We start from the raw sequence: 14,266 nt of genomic DNA, 5'->3' as shown, positions 1-14,266 counted from the left end.
TAAAAGAGAAAGTGGGAAAGATCCTCAAACTCATTGGCATAAGGGGAAATTTCCTAAACAGAACTCCAGTGGCTCAGGCTCTAAGATCAACAATTGATAAATAGAACTGAAAGGATTCTGTAAGGCAGAAGACACAGTCAGTAGGACAAATTGGCAACCTAAAGATTGGCAAAAGATCTTCATCAACCCTACAACAGATAGAGAGCTAATATCCAAAATATATAAGAACTCAAGAAACTAACCTCCAAAAAGAAACCAAATAACCCGATTAAAAATGGTGTACAGAGCTAAACAAAGAATTCTCAACTGAGGAATCTCAAATGGCCTAGAAGCACCTAAAGAAATGTTTAACATCTTTAGTCACCAGAGAAATGCAAATCAAAAAGACCCTGAGATTCCACCTTACACTAATCAGAATGGCTAACATCAAAAACTCAGGGGACAGTAGATGCTGGCAAGAATGTGGAGAAAGAGGAACACTCCTCCATTGCTGATTGGATTGCAAACTGGTACAACCACTCTGGAAATCAATCTGGGGGTTCCTCAGGAAATTGGAAATAGTTCTACCTGAAGACCCAGCTATATCACTACTGGGAATATACCCCAAAGAAGTTCCTAGCAGTTCTTTAGTGTTTATATTGCTAGGGAGGAGTTATGAGACTATCAAGTTTCTGTTCTCCCAGATATAGAAACCTTTTTTTTTTTTTTTTTTACCTCCTTAGGCTCATGAGTAGTTCTGGATTTCGAACTCAGTGCCCTGTATTTACAAAGCAAAAGCACTTTACAAATTGATCCATCCCTAAAGCTCATGTTGGATTTTGTTTGTGTGTTTGCTACTAATGAGTTTTGAGAGTTCTTTACAAATTCTAAACTGGCAGGGGGTGGCATACATTTTTAATCCCAGCCCTTAGAGAGAGACAGGTCTCTGTGAGTTGGAGGCCAGGCTGGTTTACAACAAGAGTTCCAGGACAGTCAAAACTACCCAGAGAAACTGTCTCAAAAACCACAAACAAATGAACAAAAACAAACAAACAAAAACCCAAGAAAATAAACTCTACATCTTAATCTTTCGTTAGATATGTAATGTGTATGTGTTTTCTTTGGGCTTGTCTATCTTTAAAGAAAGTAGAACAGTTAAAACAACTTACTATGCAGGCCAAGTTGGCCTTGAACATACACTTATGCCTCTTTGGTAGTTATAGGCATTGTCCTATATTTCGTTGGGTCTTTCAAGTCTCTGAATACAGCATGTCTTTATGTTTATTGATTGTTTTTATTTTATCTATTTTTGAGGCAGATCTCACTGTCTCTGGATAGACAGCATGTATCATGTAATCCCAATCTGGCCTTGAATTTAAAGCTTTCCTCCTTTTTCTGCCTCTCTAGTGTTGGTATTCCAGCCATGAGCCACCACAATATTTGTTCTATATCCCCAACATTTGCAGAATTCATTAATTAATTCTAAGGATTTTTGTAGGCTCCTTTGGATATTTTTAAAAACATAGATTATTGTATTCTCTTCTAATAAAATGGGTTTATTTACTGCAATTTGATCCAATATGCCCTTTTTCTACATCTTATACGTGCATTAGTCTTTTTTATTACTATGATGGAATACCTGAGGTAGGATAACTTTACAAAAAGTAGAAGTTCAGTTTTGGAGGCTGAAAGTTCAAGATTAGCTTCAAATTACTGCCCAAATGTCAGATGGCATCATAGTAGGAAAGAGTACCAGAAGGAGAGATCATATCACTGGACAGGTAACCAGAGAAATAGGTGGAGCTCCGGCTTGGTTTTGTGTGTGTGTTTTTTTTAATCTTTAATTGTAAGCCAGCACACATCTTTAATCCCAGCACTCCAGAGACATTAGAATTTCTGTGTGTTTGAGGCCAGTCTGGTCTACGAGTTTCAGGACAGCCAAGGATACACAGAAAAACCCTGTCTCAAAAACCCGAACCCAAACCAAACCAAACAACCCCACTACCACCACAGCTTTAATAGTAACTGTCTTGGGAAAAGTAACATAAGTCTCATGAGAACTACTTTTTCATCTTTGTTGAGGGTGATGCCCCATTATCTCCCACCTCTTAAACTTTCATACTACCTCTCAATATCTCCATCCCAGGGACAAAGTTTCCAGTATAGGAATCCCTGGGGACAAACCACATCCAAATCATAGCATCACACTAGCAAAAAAAGTTTTATGGTGAGTGACTGGTGAGAGCAGATATTTGTTGTCTAGCTTTTGGTCTTTAGAGGAGAACATACAGTTTTCATCATTAAGTATAATGTCAGCCCTGGAATTTTTATAAGAAGGTTTTTTTTTTTTTTTTATCAAGATGCTGTTATCCTTGTTGATGATGCTCTTACCTGTTTTTTTCTGAAGACTTCCCCTTATGCACAGGTATTGTTAACTCTTACCAAATGCTTTTCAGCATTGATGCATGTTGACATGAGATTTTTTCTTTATCATGTTAATATGAAAAATTATATTACTCAAATTTGGAAGATGGAAACAGTCATATTTCTGGAATACATTCTTCTTGCTCATGCTGTATAATGTTCTTTATACATAAAATTGAATTCTATCTCATAACATTTGTTTGAAATTTTATATGTGTATTCAAAAGACATAAAATATTTTCTATACAACATTTAGTTTTTATATCTGAAATAAAAGGATTTGAGAAATAGCCTAGTCTCTTCTATTTTCTGGAAAAATATGCAAAATTGGTTTAATATTTCTTTAAATGTTTTACAAAATAGTCCAGAGAAATAACAGCTCAACCATCTGGAGATTTCTGCTTGAGGGAATTTTCTAAACTACAATTTTTTTCTGCATTTATGCTGCTATTCAAATCATCTATTTTATATGGATTGCTTAGTATTAATTTATAGTTTTCAAGAAATCGGTTCATTTACTCCACACAGTCAAATAAAAGTGTGAAGTTGTACCATTATCTTATTATCCCTTTCATGGTGGTAGGATATATAATGATGTCTCCTGTTTCATTCTGGATACTGGTAATACTGATAATGTGATTGTTTTTCTCTTTTGCTTTGTGAGTATTCCTGAAAATTTGTCAATTTTCTTAGCCACTTGAAAGAATTGGCTTTTTATAGCAACAAAAAATAGCATAGTACTGGCACAAAATCCAACAGGTCAAACGAGTAGAATGACCCAAATATAAATCCACACAGATACAGCTACCCTATTTCTTTAAAAAATAAAAATATTAAAAATATACATGAGAAAAGCTAGTCATTTCAACAAATGATACTGGGAAAATTAGGTATCCATACATAGAAGGTGAAACTAGATCTCTCACTCTGAATATAAAACAACTCCAAATAGATCAAAGACCTCAGTTTAAGATTTGAAGCTAAAATTGTTAGAGAAAAAAAAAATGAAAATACTTCAAGATATAGAAACAAGCCAAGACTAGGAATAGAACTCCAGTTGTTAAAAGAAACATCTAATGATTGACAAATGGGAATTCTTGAAGTTAAAAACCTTTTGCATAGCAAAGATAACAATAAATTGAGTGAGGAGACAGCATAAGGAATAGGAGAAAAATACCTGCTAGCTATGTAAAAATACAGAGAATTCATATCTAAAATATACAAAGATCTAAGGGCTGGCAAGATGGGTCAACAGTTAATAGAGCTTGCCACCAAGCCTGACAAACTGGGTTTGATCCCTATGTGTCACATAGTGAAGAAAAAAGGCAGTCCTGTAAGTTGTCCTTTAACTTCCTCATACCAGATGTGTTATATTCATTCCCCCATACCCCTATGCACCAAAATAAAAATTCAAACAACCCAATCAGTAAATTGTCTAATAGGTCAAATAGATTTCAAAAGATGAGGTAATAAACATGAAGAAATGTTCAACATTTTTATTTAAAGATGTGCACATGAAGACCACAACAAGATTCCAGCTCACTCAGTTAGAATGGCAGGCATTAGAAAACAAATAGAAACACTAGTGATGATGCTGACAGAAGAGAACCATGACACATTGATGGTGGAAATAAAAACTAGTGTAATTACTATGGAAGTATCAGAATAGTGACTTCTCCAAAAACTAAATATGGATCTACTATACTATACAGTTATACCACCTATAGGAAAACAAGTTAACATATTACATAGATGCTTGCACAGTAATGTTTGTTAAAGCACTACTTACAATAGATAATTTATAGAACCAACCTTTAGGTGCCCAACAACAGAGAAATGGATAAGGAATACTTGTACATATACAGAATGGATTTTTTCAGCCAAATAGAAGGCAATTATGTCATTAGTAGGAAAATGGCTGCAACAGGAGATACTTATATTAATTAGTGAGTTAAATCAAACTCATAAAGACATCTGTGGTTCCTATATTTTATATAGAAATATATAGTATTATACACACACACACACACACACACACACACACACGGCAGAAATGTAAAAACAACACCACTGTCCAGGCCCTAGACTCTAGGAGAACAAAGCAGACAGGTAGGAGCAGGAGAAGAGAGAAAGAAGAGCAGAATATAAATGTATGAAAATATCCTCATAGAATCCAGTACCATATAAGTGACTAGACAATTAATGAGATAACTGGTTATGTTTTTCATTGGTAGTTTTTCTGTGTTTCTGTTTTCAACTTAATAGACTTTACTTCTTATTTTTTGTTGTTTTATTTGTTTGTTTTATTTTTAAGGCAAGGTCTTACTTATTAGATAGCCTTGAGTGACCTGGAACTTCCTATGCAGATGAAGCTGGTCTTGAACTCATAGAGATCTGCCTACCTCTACCTGCCTTCCTCCTAAATGCTGGAATCAAAAGTTTGTGCTACCATATCTGTATGATTTCTGTCCTTCAGTATTTCTCTCTCTCTCTCTCTCTCTCTCTCTCTCTCTCTCTCTCTCTCTCTCTCTCTCTCTCTCTCTCTGTCTTTTGCTCTTGTTAAATTTTTAAGATGTTTTGTGGTTTGTTCATTTGCTTTTTGTTTTTCTTTTTTTTTGAGACGGGTTTTTTCAGTGTAGTCCTGGCTGTACTGGAACTTTCTCTTTAGACCAGCTTGTCATTGGACTCACAAATATCCACCTGCCTCTGCCTCCCAAGTGCTGAAATTAAAGACATATACCATCACTGCCTAGCTGGGATGTTTTCTTACATTGTTGATTTTATACTTTTACTCTTTTATACCATATGTATTTAGTTCTGTAGTTTTCCCTCTCAGCACCAGGTCTCACAAAATTTTCAATATTATATTTTTACTTTAATTCATTTTCATCACTTTAATATCATTGTATTATTTTTTCGAGACAAGGTTTCCCTGTGTAGCCTTGGCTGTTCTGGAACTCTCTGAAGACAAGGCTGGCCTTGAACTCACAGAGATCTGCCTAACTATGCCTCCCGAGTGCTGGGATTAAAGGCATGGACCACCACTGCCTGACTGGTATCATTGTATTTTTAAAAATTCCCTTGAGTATTTCTACTTGTTCTAGGGATTATTTAGAAGTTTGTTGCTTACTTTCCAAGTACTTGGGAATTATTTGTTATCTTTTTGTTATTGGTTTCTAGTACAATTCTATTGTAGTCCAGGAACAAAATCTGCATGATTTTAATTTTTTATTTAGTTATAGCTTATTTGTTGCCTTGGGATATAGCCTATCTTGATTTATGTTTTGTGGGTTGATATAGAAACTTCTAATTTCTTTGGAAAGTCAGTTATATCTTTTGATGGTTTGTTGGTGCACACAGGTGAAAGGATGTTTTGCTATAGCAAAAATAGTGGGAGCTGGTGCATTGATTTGGTTTGCTCAGCCTCACTATTCTTCACTAAAAACATGCATGTATTGGTTCACCTTACATAGAGTTGTCGAGCTCCACTAGTGGTAATGCCTCCATTGAGAGAAACTTGCCAAAGAACTGCTCATGGGGGTCTTGCTGCTTCAGTGGCCTCAGGCCAGTTGACAAGCCTTGTGGTTTCTTCAGGATTGAACTACAATTGCTGGTTCATGCATGGTGTCTGCTTGCGGAGACGTCTGGACTATAGCTGCTGATTCATATTTGGTGTTTGCTATGGGACTGAACAGCTGAGAAAGAAGATAAAGCTCATCCTCAAAGAACTACTGCTAAACAGGTCAACTTCCTTCATATCCTAATAACTTTTCTCTTTCACTACTTCTGCTGGGTGGTGGGCTAGAAGAGTGGTTGAACATTTATTAAAATAGGCTGTAAAATTTTATGCCTACAGTGGTTATTTGAAAAGAAAGGGTATATTAAATTCTTGTTTGGTGAAGTACTGTGTAAATGTTGATAGATTCTATTGGTTGATGATATTGAGTTATATATCCTGGCCCTTTTCTGTCTGGTTACTTTATCAATTATTAAAAGATGTATTAAAAACTCCAGCTACAGTTATAGGTTTGTTATATCAGTTTTCCTTCTACACGTTTTGTAGCTTTATAATGTCTTGCTTTATACCTAGCACCTATATGGTGACTCACAATCATCTGTAACTTCAGTTTAAGGAGATATGACGCACCCTACCTTGTGTGTGTGTGTGTGTGTGTGTGTGTGTGTGTGTGTAACTTATTCACTTATTTTTGAGAATGGGTCTCAATTTGTAACCCAGATTAACCTGGAATTCACTATGAAGTTCAAGACTTGCCTGGAAGTAATAATGGTCTCTCTGCCTCCTCCTTGCATGTATTGAGATTATAGTTGTCAGTTACCATGCCTGACCTGTTATATCTCAAGTGAATATCTCATAGACAGTATAAAGTAGAGGGAAATGTTTTAATCCATTCTACTAGTCTTTGTATTTTATTTGGTTTATTTATATTTAATTTTAATATAAATATTGCTGTTTTAGACTTAGAGATCCCATTTTATTTTCTTACTTTTTCCCTGCCTTCCCTGTTTTTCCATGAGTGATTTGGACTTTTATAGAATTTTGCTTTGATATATGTATATACATATTCAACTATGAAGAGTTAATTGTCTAAAAAACAATAAAAAGTAATGTGTAATGCATAACTTAGTAACAGCTGTTTATTACTATTTAATATTATTAATATACACAGCTATCTATAATCTTGTTTTTTTCTTTACTGGAAAACTTTTTATTTAGACCTTGCCAGTTGGAAGCATCTTCTTTCTTGTCAATGAAGCCCTTTTCTGAGTGGTCCTATGAATGTGTTCTTCTCTTCCGTCGTCTGGAAATGAATACAATCAAACCTGGAAATAGTGTCAATGAACTTCAAGTCAGGCTTCTCCAGAGCTTGTCATTTGGTCTGCATCAGCAAGAACTTGAGGGGGATAAACACCTGCTTCTTGGTTCCCACTATCTACTCTTTCAGCATGGCAAAGTTGCTGGTCACCTCACGATATGGATAAAACCACCTAGTGGGTTGATGCTCTTGTCAGAAAGATCAGAGTCACTAGAAACATTGTTCTTTCATCAGGTTGCCATCCTTGAGGAGGTAACCATGGTCACTCTTGTAAATGTTCTTGTTGATCTCTATATAATGATGTGGCCTTTTTGCCCAATTTGAGCCACGGAGAAAGTCACAAGGGAAGGGTGTCTGGTTCCAATACAGGCAACTTTGCATATTCCATAATGAGTCTTATGGGCCAGCTAGTGATGCTAGTGACTGATAACTCTTTTGTAATCATTGCTTTATCCACCCTGATGACATCAATTATCTCATCCTACAAAAATACTTCGTTTTCAGGAATGTGATATACTTTATGTGTCTGACAACATGGTGGGAGTTTCTTGTTTGTTTGTTTCCACTAGTATCATTATAAACAGATAAATAAAACACTGTGCTATGTGTGACATTACAGCAGTTATAACCTTATTAATTAATAGACATTTTCAGCCCCAATACCTTATGGAACAACTATAGTATATTTGATCTATTTGTTTTTCACTTGCCTGGTTAGAGTTACACCAAGATATTTTATATTATTCGTGGCCATTGTAAAGGGTATTGTTTCTCTAATTTCTTTCTCAGCCAGTATATCATTTGTATAAAGGAAGGCTAGTTACTGATTTCTTTGAGTTAATTTTGTATCCAGTTACTTTGCTGAAGCTGCTTATCAGCTGTAAGAGTTCTCTGGTAAAATTTTTGGGGTTGTTTATGTATATTATCACATCATCTACAAACAGTGATACTTTGACTTCTTCTTTTCCAATTTGTATCCCCTTGATCTCCTTTAGTTGTCTTATTGCTCTGGATAGAACTTCAAGTGCTATATTAAATAAATAGGAAGAGAGTGGTTGTTTAAATATGCTTGGCCAATGGCACTATTAGGAGGTGTGGCCTTATTGAAATAGGGGTAGCCTTGTGGGAGAAAGTGTGTCACTGTGTAGGTGGGCTTTGAGGTCTTCTAGTGCTGAAACTCTGCCTAGTGTGGAAAAGTCAGTCTTCTTTCTTCTTACTGCCTCCATACCAAGATGTAGAACTGTCATCTCCTTCTCCTGCACTATGTCTGCATGGAAGCTGCCATGCTTATCACCATGAGAGGTTCAGATAAGCACTGGACCTCTGAAACTGTAAGCCAGCTCCAATTACATGTTGTACTTTATAAATGTCCTGGTCATAGTGTCTTTTCACAGTAATAGAAAAAAAGACAGGAGCAAAAATCTAAAATAAAAATAATAATTCATCAGCATAAGTAGTTTGAGGAGCACTAATTACTTCACTGTTGTTTTGGTAGGTCTATCTTTATCTGTCTCACAAAGCTTAAGAATCATTAAGCAAAAGTCATTTTGATTATTAAATTTATTTATGTGTTCACTTTATAACCCAATATTATCCTTTCCTTTCCTCCAAGTACCCCTTTACATAAGTCTTCCCTCCATTCCCTTCAGAAAGTAAAGCCTCCCTCTGGGTGTGAAACCCCCTACCCTCATCCCATTACTACCCCCAACTCCCCACCCTGCTAATTAAGTTGCTGCAGGACTAGGTACCTCCTTCCTCACTGAGGTTAGATAACACTGTCCATTTAGAGGAGCAAGATCCACAGGCAGGCAGACAGGCAACAGGTTCAGGAACAGCCCTTGCTTCAGCTGTTTGAGGGACTCACATAAACACCAACCTGCTCATCTGCTACATATGTGTGAGGGGCCTAGATCCAGCCCATGCCAAATCTTTGGTTGGTGATTCAGTCTCTGGGAGCCCCCAAGTTTCCAAGTTAGTTGACTCTGTTGGTCTTCTTGTGGAGTCTCTGTCCTCTTTTTCTCAACTCTTCCATAAAACTCCCTGAGCTTCATCTACTGTTTGGGTGAGTCTCTGCGTCACTTTCTGTTTGCTTTTGTGGGGAGCCTCACAGAAGACACAGCAAAAAGATCACCCACCATGATCATGCAGGCTTTATCCCAGAGATTCAGGGATAGTTGACATGAAAAGCAGTAATTGCGATCTCCCATATAAACAAACTGAAAGGAAAAAAAACCCCAACATGATCACCTCACTAGATGCCAAAAAATCCTTTGACAAAATCCAACACCCCTTAATGTATGTCTGTGTGAGAGTGTTAAACCTTCTGGAACTGAAGTTATAGGCAGTAGTGAGCTGCAGTGGGTCCTGCAAATCGAACCAAGGTCCTTTGGAAGAGCAGCAGCCGGTGCCCCTAACTACTGAGCCATCTCACCAGCCACTTAAAGTTTTTTCCTTTCTTTTCTTTCTTTTTCTTTTCTCTTCTCTCCTTTTCTTTCCCATTCCCCCTCCACTCCACTCCCCTCTCCCTCTTCTTCTCTTTTCTATTTTTGTATTCTTTCTTTTTTTCTCTTTTTGGGGAGGTTCAGGCGGGTACAGGGTCTCACTATGTAGTTCTAGCTGTCCTGGAACTCACAGAGATCCACCTTCCTCTGCTAGGATTAAATGCATGCATCACCACACCCGGTTAGGATTTCAATTCTTATTATTGGTGGATGGTGTCCCATTGTATATAGCTGTGTCCATTTCATTACTATTATAGTGAGTAGTACTAGAGTGAACATGGGATTGGACATATTTCCCTTACATACTAAATTTTGATGAACCTCCATATAAGTTTCCAACAAACATTATGCTAAAATTTTCTTTTCTCTATATCTTCATTAGCACTTGTTATATTTTATCTTCTTAATAACTGCCATTCTTACTGGTATGAGGTGATATCTCATTGTGGATTTCATTTACATTTTCGTACTAATTACTGTTATTGAACATGTTTTCATATAGCTATTGGACAATACTATGTCATCTTCTGAGAAATATCAGTTTAAATCTATTGCTATTGTTCCAGTTTGAGATAATGTCTTGATATGAAGCTATTGTAGTCTGAAATTCACTATGTAGTCCAGACTAACCTTGACTTCTCTGGCATCAATATTTAAATTTGTTTGTTGGTTTAATGTTTGCTATTGAATTTTTGAAGTTCTTTTTTTTTTCATTAAGAATTGTTTGTATCTTATTAGTATTTTTTTAACATTTTGAGCTCTGAACAAATTTTTTGTTTTTTTTGTTTGTTTTTTATTTTTTATTGGGTATTATATTTACATTTCAGATTTTATCCCCTTACCCCACTTCCCCCCACCAACCTCCTATCCCATCCCCACTCTTCATGCTTCTATGAGGCTGTGCCCCCACCTAATCCCCCCACTCCCACTTCCCCACCCTCACACCCCCCCACACTCGGTGTTTGTCCTTCATGGGACCAAGACTCTCCTCTCCCACCTATGCCCAACAAGGTCATCCTCCCCTACATATATAGCTGGAGCCATGGGTCCCTCCCTATGTGCTCCTGGGCTGGTGGTTTAGACCCTGGGGTGCTCCGGTTGGTTGGTATTGTTGCTCTCCTCATGGGGTCACAAACCCTTTCTGCTCCTTCAGTCTTCTCTCTAACCTCTCCATTGGGAAACCCTTGATCAGATCAGTGGTTAGCTGTGAACGTCGTCCTCTGAATGTGTCAGTCTCTGGCAGACCTCTAAGGAGACAGCTATATCAGGTTCTTGTCAGCATGTACATCCAGCCGTCCACATCAGTGTCTAGCTTAGGTGACTGTACATGGGATGGATACCCAGGTGGAATGGTCTCCAGATGGCCCCTCCTTCAGTTTCTGTCCCACGTTTTGTTTCCATATTTTCTCCCTTGAGTTTTTTTGTTACTCCTTCTAAGTAGGACTGAGGCATCCCCTCTTGGGTGTATGATGGAACAGGGTGTCTTCAGAGAAAGGACAAGAATGTCCAGAATGTCAGAGCAGACAAGCTTATGATTCTGGCCAATATTCAAAAATTGTACTTTTTTAAATTTATAACTCAGAATAACAGGTAGGCTTAGCAGTGCCTGGAAGCAGTGGTGGAAGCTCTGTAAACAGATGTATCAAGGGAGGGGCCTCTTGAAGTATGAGTATATCAGTTCATTAAAAAGCTCTTTTTTCATCCTACCTCCTTAGAATGTCTTCAGCTTTATTAGTTACTTTTCTGCTGCGGTGACAAAATATTATGACCAAGAGCAACTAACAAAAGAAAATTTATTTTGGCTTAAGGTTCTAGAGGAGTAAAACTCCACCATGGTGGGAGGAGGCCTGTCAGCAAGCAGCAAGAGCAAGAAGTTGAGAAATCATTTCTCAGCTGGCAGCAGTGGCTTATCATTTAATTCCAGGATGCAGGAGGCAGAGGCAGTCAAATCTCTGTGAGTTCGAGGCCAATCTGGTCTACAGAGCGAGTCCAGCAGAGCCAGGCTACACACAGAGAAACTCCTATGTGTTTGTTATGTGTGAAAACTCAAAAACAAAACAAAAGCAAACCAACAACAAAACTACAAGAAGCACAGAAAGTCAACTGGAAGTGGCTCTAGGCTATGAACTCTCAAAGTCTACCCCAAGTGGTGTACTCCCCCAGAAAGACTGCACTACACCCATGATATTCCCAAGTTGTACCAATAACTAGATATTAAGTGTTCAAATACCTGAGTCTGTTGAGGGGGTACATTTTTATTCAAACTACCTCATTAGGTGAATCAACTTTCCTGAGGAATAGAATCTTGGCCACATGATTGTCAGGCACAGTTGGGTTGACCCTTAAAAGAGGGGACAATAGCATGTAATGTTTAGGGCAGTTTGCAATGTCTTCTCCGCACCCAGAGCCAGATTCTGTTCTTTTGACCATGATAAAGTAGCTTTCTCTCATCAGACCCCAAAAAGCCCAGTTATTTCCACCTTTTCATATGGTACTTTAAATCTTTAGGTAGGGCAATTGTGAAGTTTCTCTTTACAGTGTTACCAAGGAAACAGGAGATGAAAATCTGATTATGAGGGGGCAGCATGTCCTCAAAGGCCCCCAAGCTGCTAAAGCTTGTATCACTACATAATAGTTACTTTGGTCTTATTGTGACAGCTTTGCTAGTTTCACACTTCCAATTTGACAATTTTCTCATCATTATGAAGTTATTTTGTATTATTTTCAATTTCTTCTTGTTGAGAGGCCTGTTGTTAGATATATTAGATACTTTTCCATTTTTTATCTATTATCTTTCTCCTTGGCTTCTTGAATATTTGTTTCATGCATTGTTTTCATGTAGTGATGCATGCCTTTGTTCCCAGCCCTTACTAGGCAGAGGCATGTGAATCTCTGTGAGTTTGAGGCCAGCCTGGTCTACATAGGAAGTTCCAAGAGAGCCAGTGCTACATAGTGAGACCGTGTCTCAAGAAAAAAAAAAAAAAGGAAAAAGAAAAAGAAAGAAAAGAGAAAAAAAATTGTTTTCATATTGTCTTAATTAGGGTTTTATTGCTCTGAAGAGACACTATGACCAAGGCAATTCTTATAAGGGAAAACATTGAATTGGGGCTGGCTTACTGTTTCAGTGTTTTAGTCCATTATCATCATGGCTGGAAACATGGCAGTGTGCAGGCAAACATGAGGAGCAAGGACATCTACATCTTGATCCAAAGGCGACTCTGAGACAGACACTCTTCTTCAGGAGCCAAGAGGAGGCTTTCTCCATCACTGTGTGAAAAGTCTGAGCATAAGACCTCAAACTCCACCTACACAGTGACACACTTCCAACAAGGCCACGCCTATTTCAACAAGGCCACAACTCCTAAAAGTGCCACTTCCCATGGGTCAAGCATATTCAAACAACCACACATATTTAATAACAAGGTGTTTAGATACTAAATTTTCTTTAAAAACTGAGTTCAGGGGTTATTGTGCTTTCTGAATTTTGAACACTGTTTACTGGCAAGTACAGAAGCACTCAGGTCTATTGAAACATAAGATCCATTATTATTTTGCTCTCATCTTTTCTTATTTTTTATCTCAGGAGATTTTCTTTTATTTTTGCTTGAGTCATGTCACACAACAAAAAGAACAAAAAATAAGGCTGAGAGATAGCTTATCAGTTAAAAGTAGTTACTGCTTTTAGAGAAGATCTGGGTTTGGGTTCCCAGTACCCACATCAGGTGACTCATAACTAATTATGAATTCAGTTCCAAGGGATCTGATATCCTCTGAACTCCAAAGGCACCTGTGTGTACACTGTACACAGAAACTCATGCAAGCACAGGTATATATAAATACATTTTAAAAGATTAAAAACAAACCTTTCCTTTGTAGAAGATTTTCCAGGAAAGCTGACCCATTTTCTTAGAAGTTCAGAAGTTTTGCTACCCTTTCTTTTGTCTTAGAAACTGTATGTATCACCTTATTGCAAATAACATCTTAAAATTTAATTTTGTAAAATTTTATTTAGTGTACAAAAACAATGAGTTACACTATGATACTTTTATATGTATATATTATTGTACTTTGCTCACATTCACTGCTGCTTCTTCCTGGCAAACTGAAACCTTTCTCCCCTTTTGCTTTCATGACATAACTATGTACCTGTATCATTAAAGCTAGATTCTACATATAAGGGAAAACATTTTATTTTTCTTTCTTAACTTTTATTGCACCTCTTCAAATGTCTTTCCTTCCCTTCTACTCTCTCTCTCTCTCTCTCTCTCTCTCTCTCTCTCTCTGTGTGTGTGTGTGTGTGTGTGTGTACATGTATATATTTAAATCTAGATGTATAATTATAAATAGCATACTTTTATACAAGGTCTAATGGTACCACCCAGGCTTTGGGCTTGAATTCGTGATATTCCTGGCCATTGCCTTCCCTGTGCTGAGATTACACCTGACCACCAATGTGCTTTGCTTGTAAACAACACTGCAAAGTTATGATTAAGATGAAATTGTAGCAGTTATAATTATAAGGGTGAC

General features: G+C 37.3%; 1 pseudogene; it reads right to left on the bottom strand.

Annotated features, from left to right (window-relative positions):
• Window positions 1-7,156: 7,156 nt before the first annotated feature.
• LOC117695091 (large ribosomal subunit protein uL3 pseudogene) lies at window positions 7,157-8,039 on the bottom strand (annotated as a pseudogene).
• Between the last annotated feature and the right edge of the window lie 6,227 nt (window positions 8,040-14,266).

This window comes from Arvicanthis niloticus, chromosome X (genome assembly GCF_011762505.2).
Source record: "Arvicanthis niloticus isolate mArvNil1 chromosome X, mArvNil1.pat.X, whole genome shotgun sequence".
Classification (NCBI taxonomy): domain Eukaryota; kingdom Metazoa; phylum Chordata; class Mammalia; order Rodentia; family Muridae; genus Arvicanthis; species Arvicanthis niloticus.
This window is presented reverse-complemented; position numbering and strand designations above follow the sequence as displayed.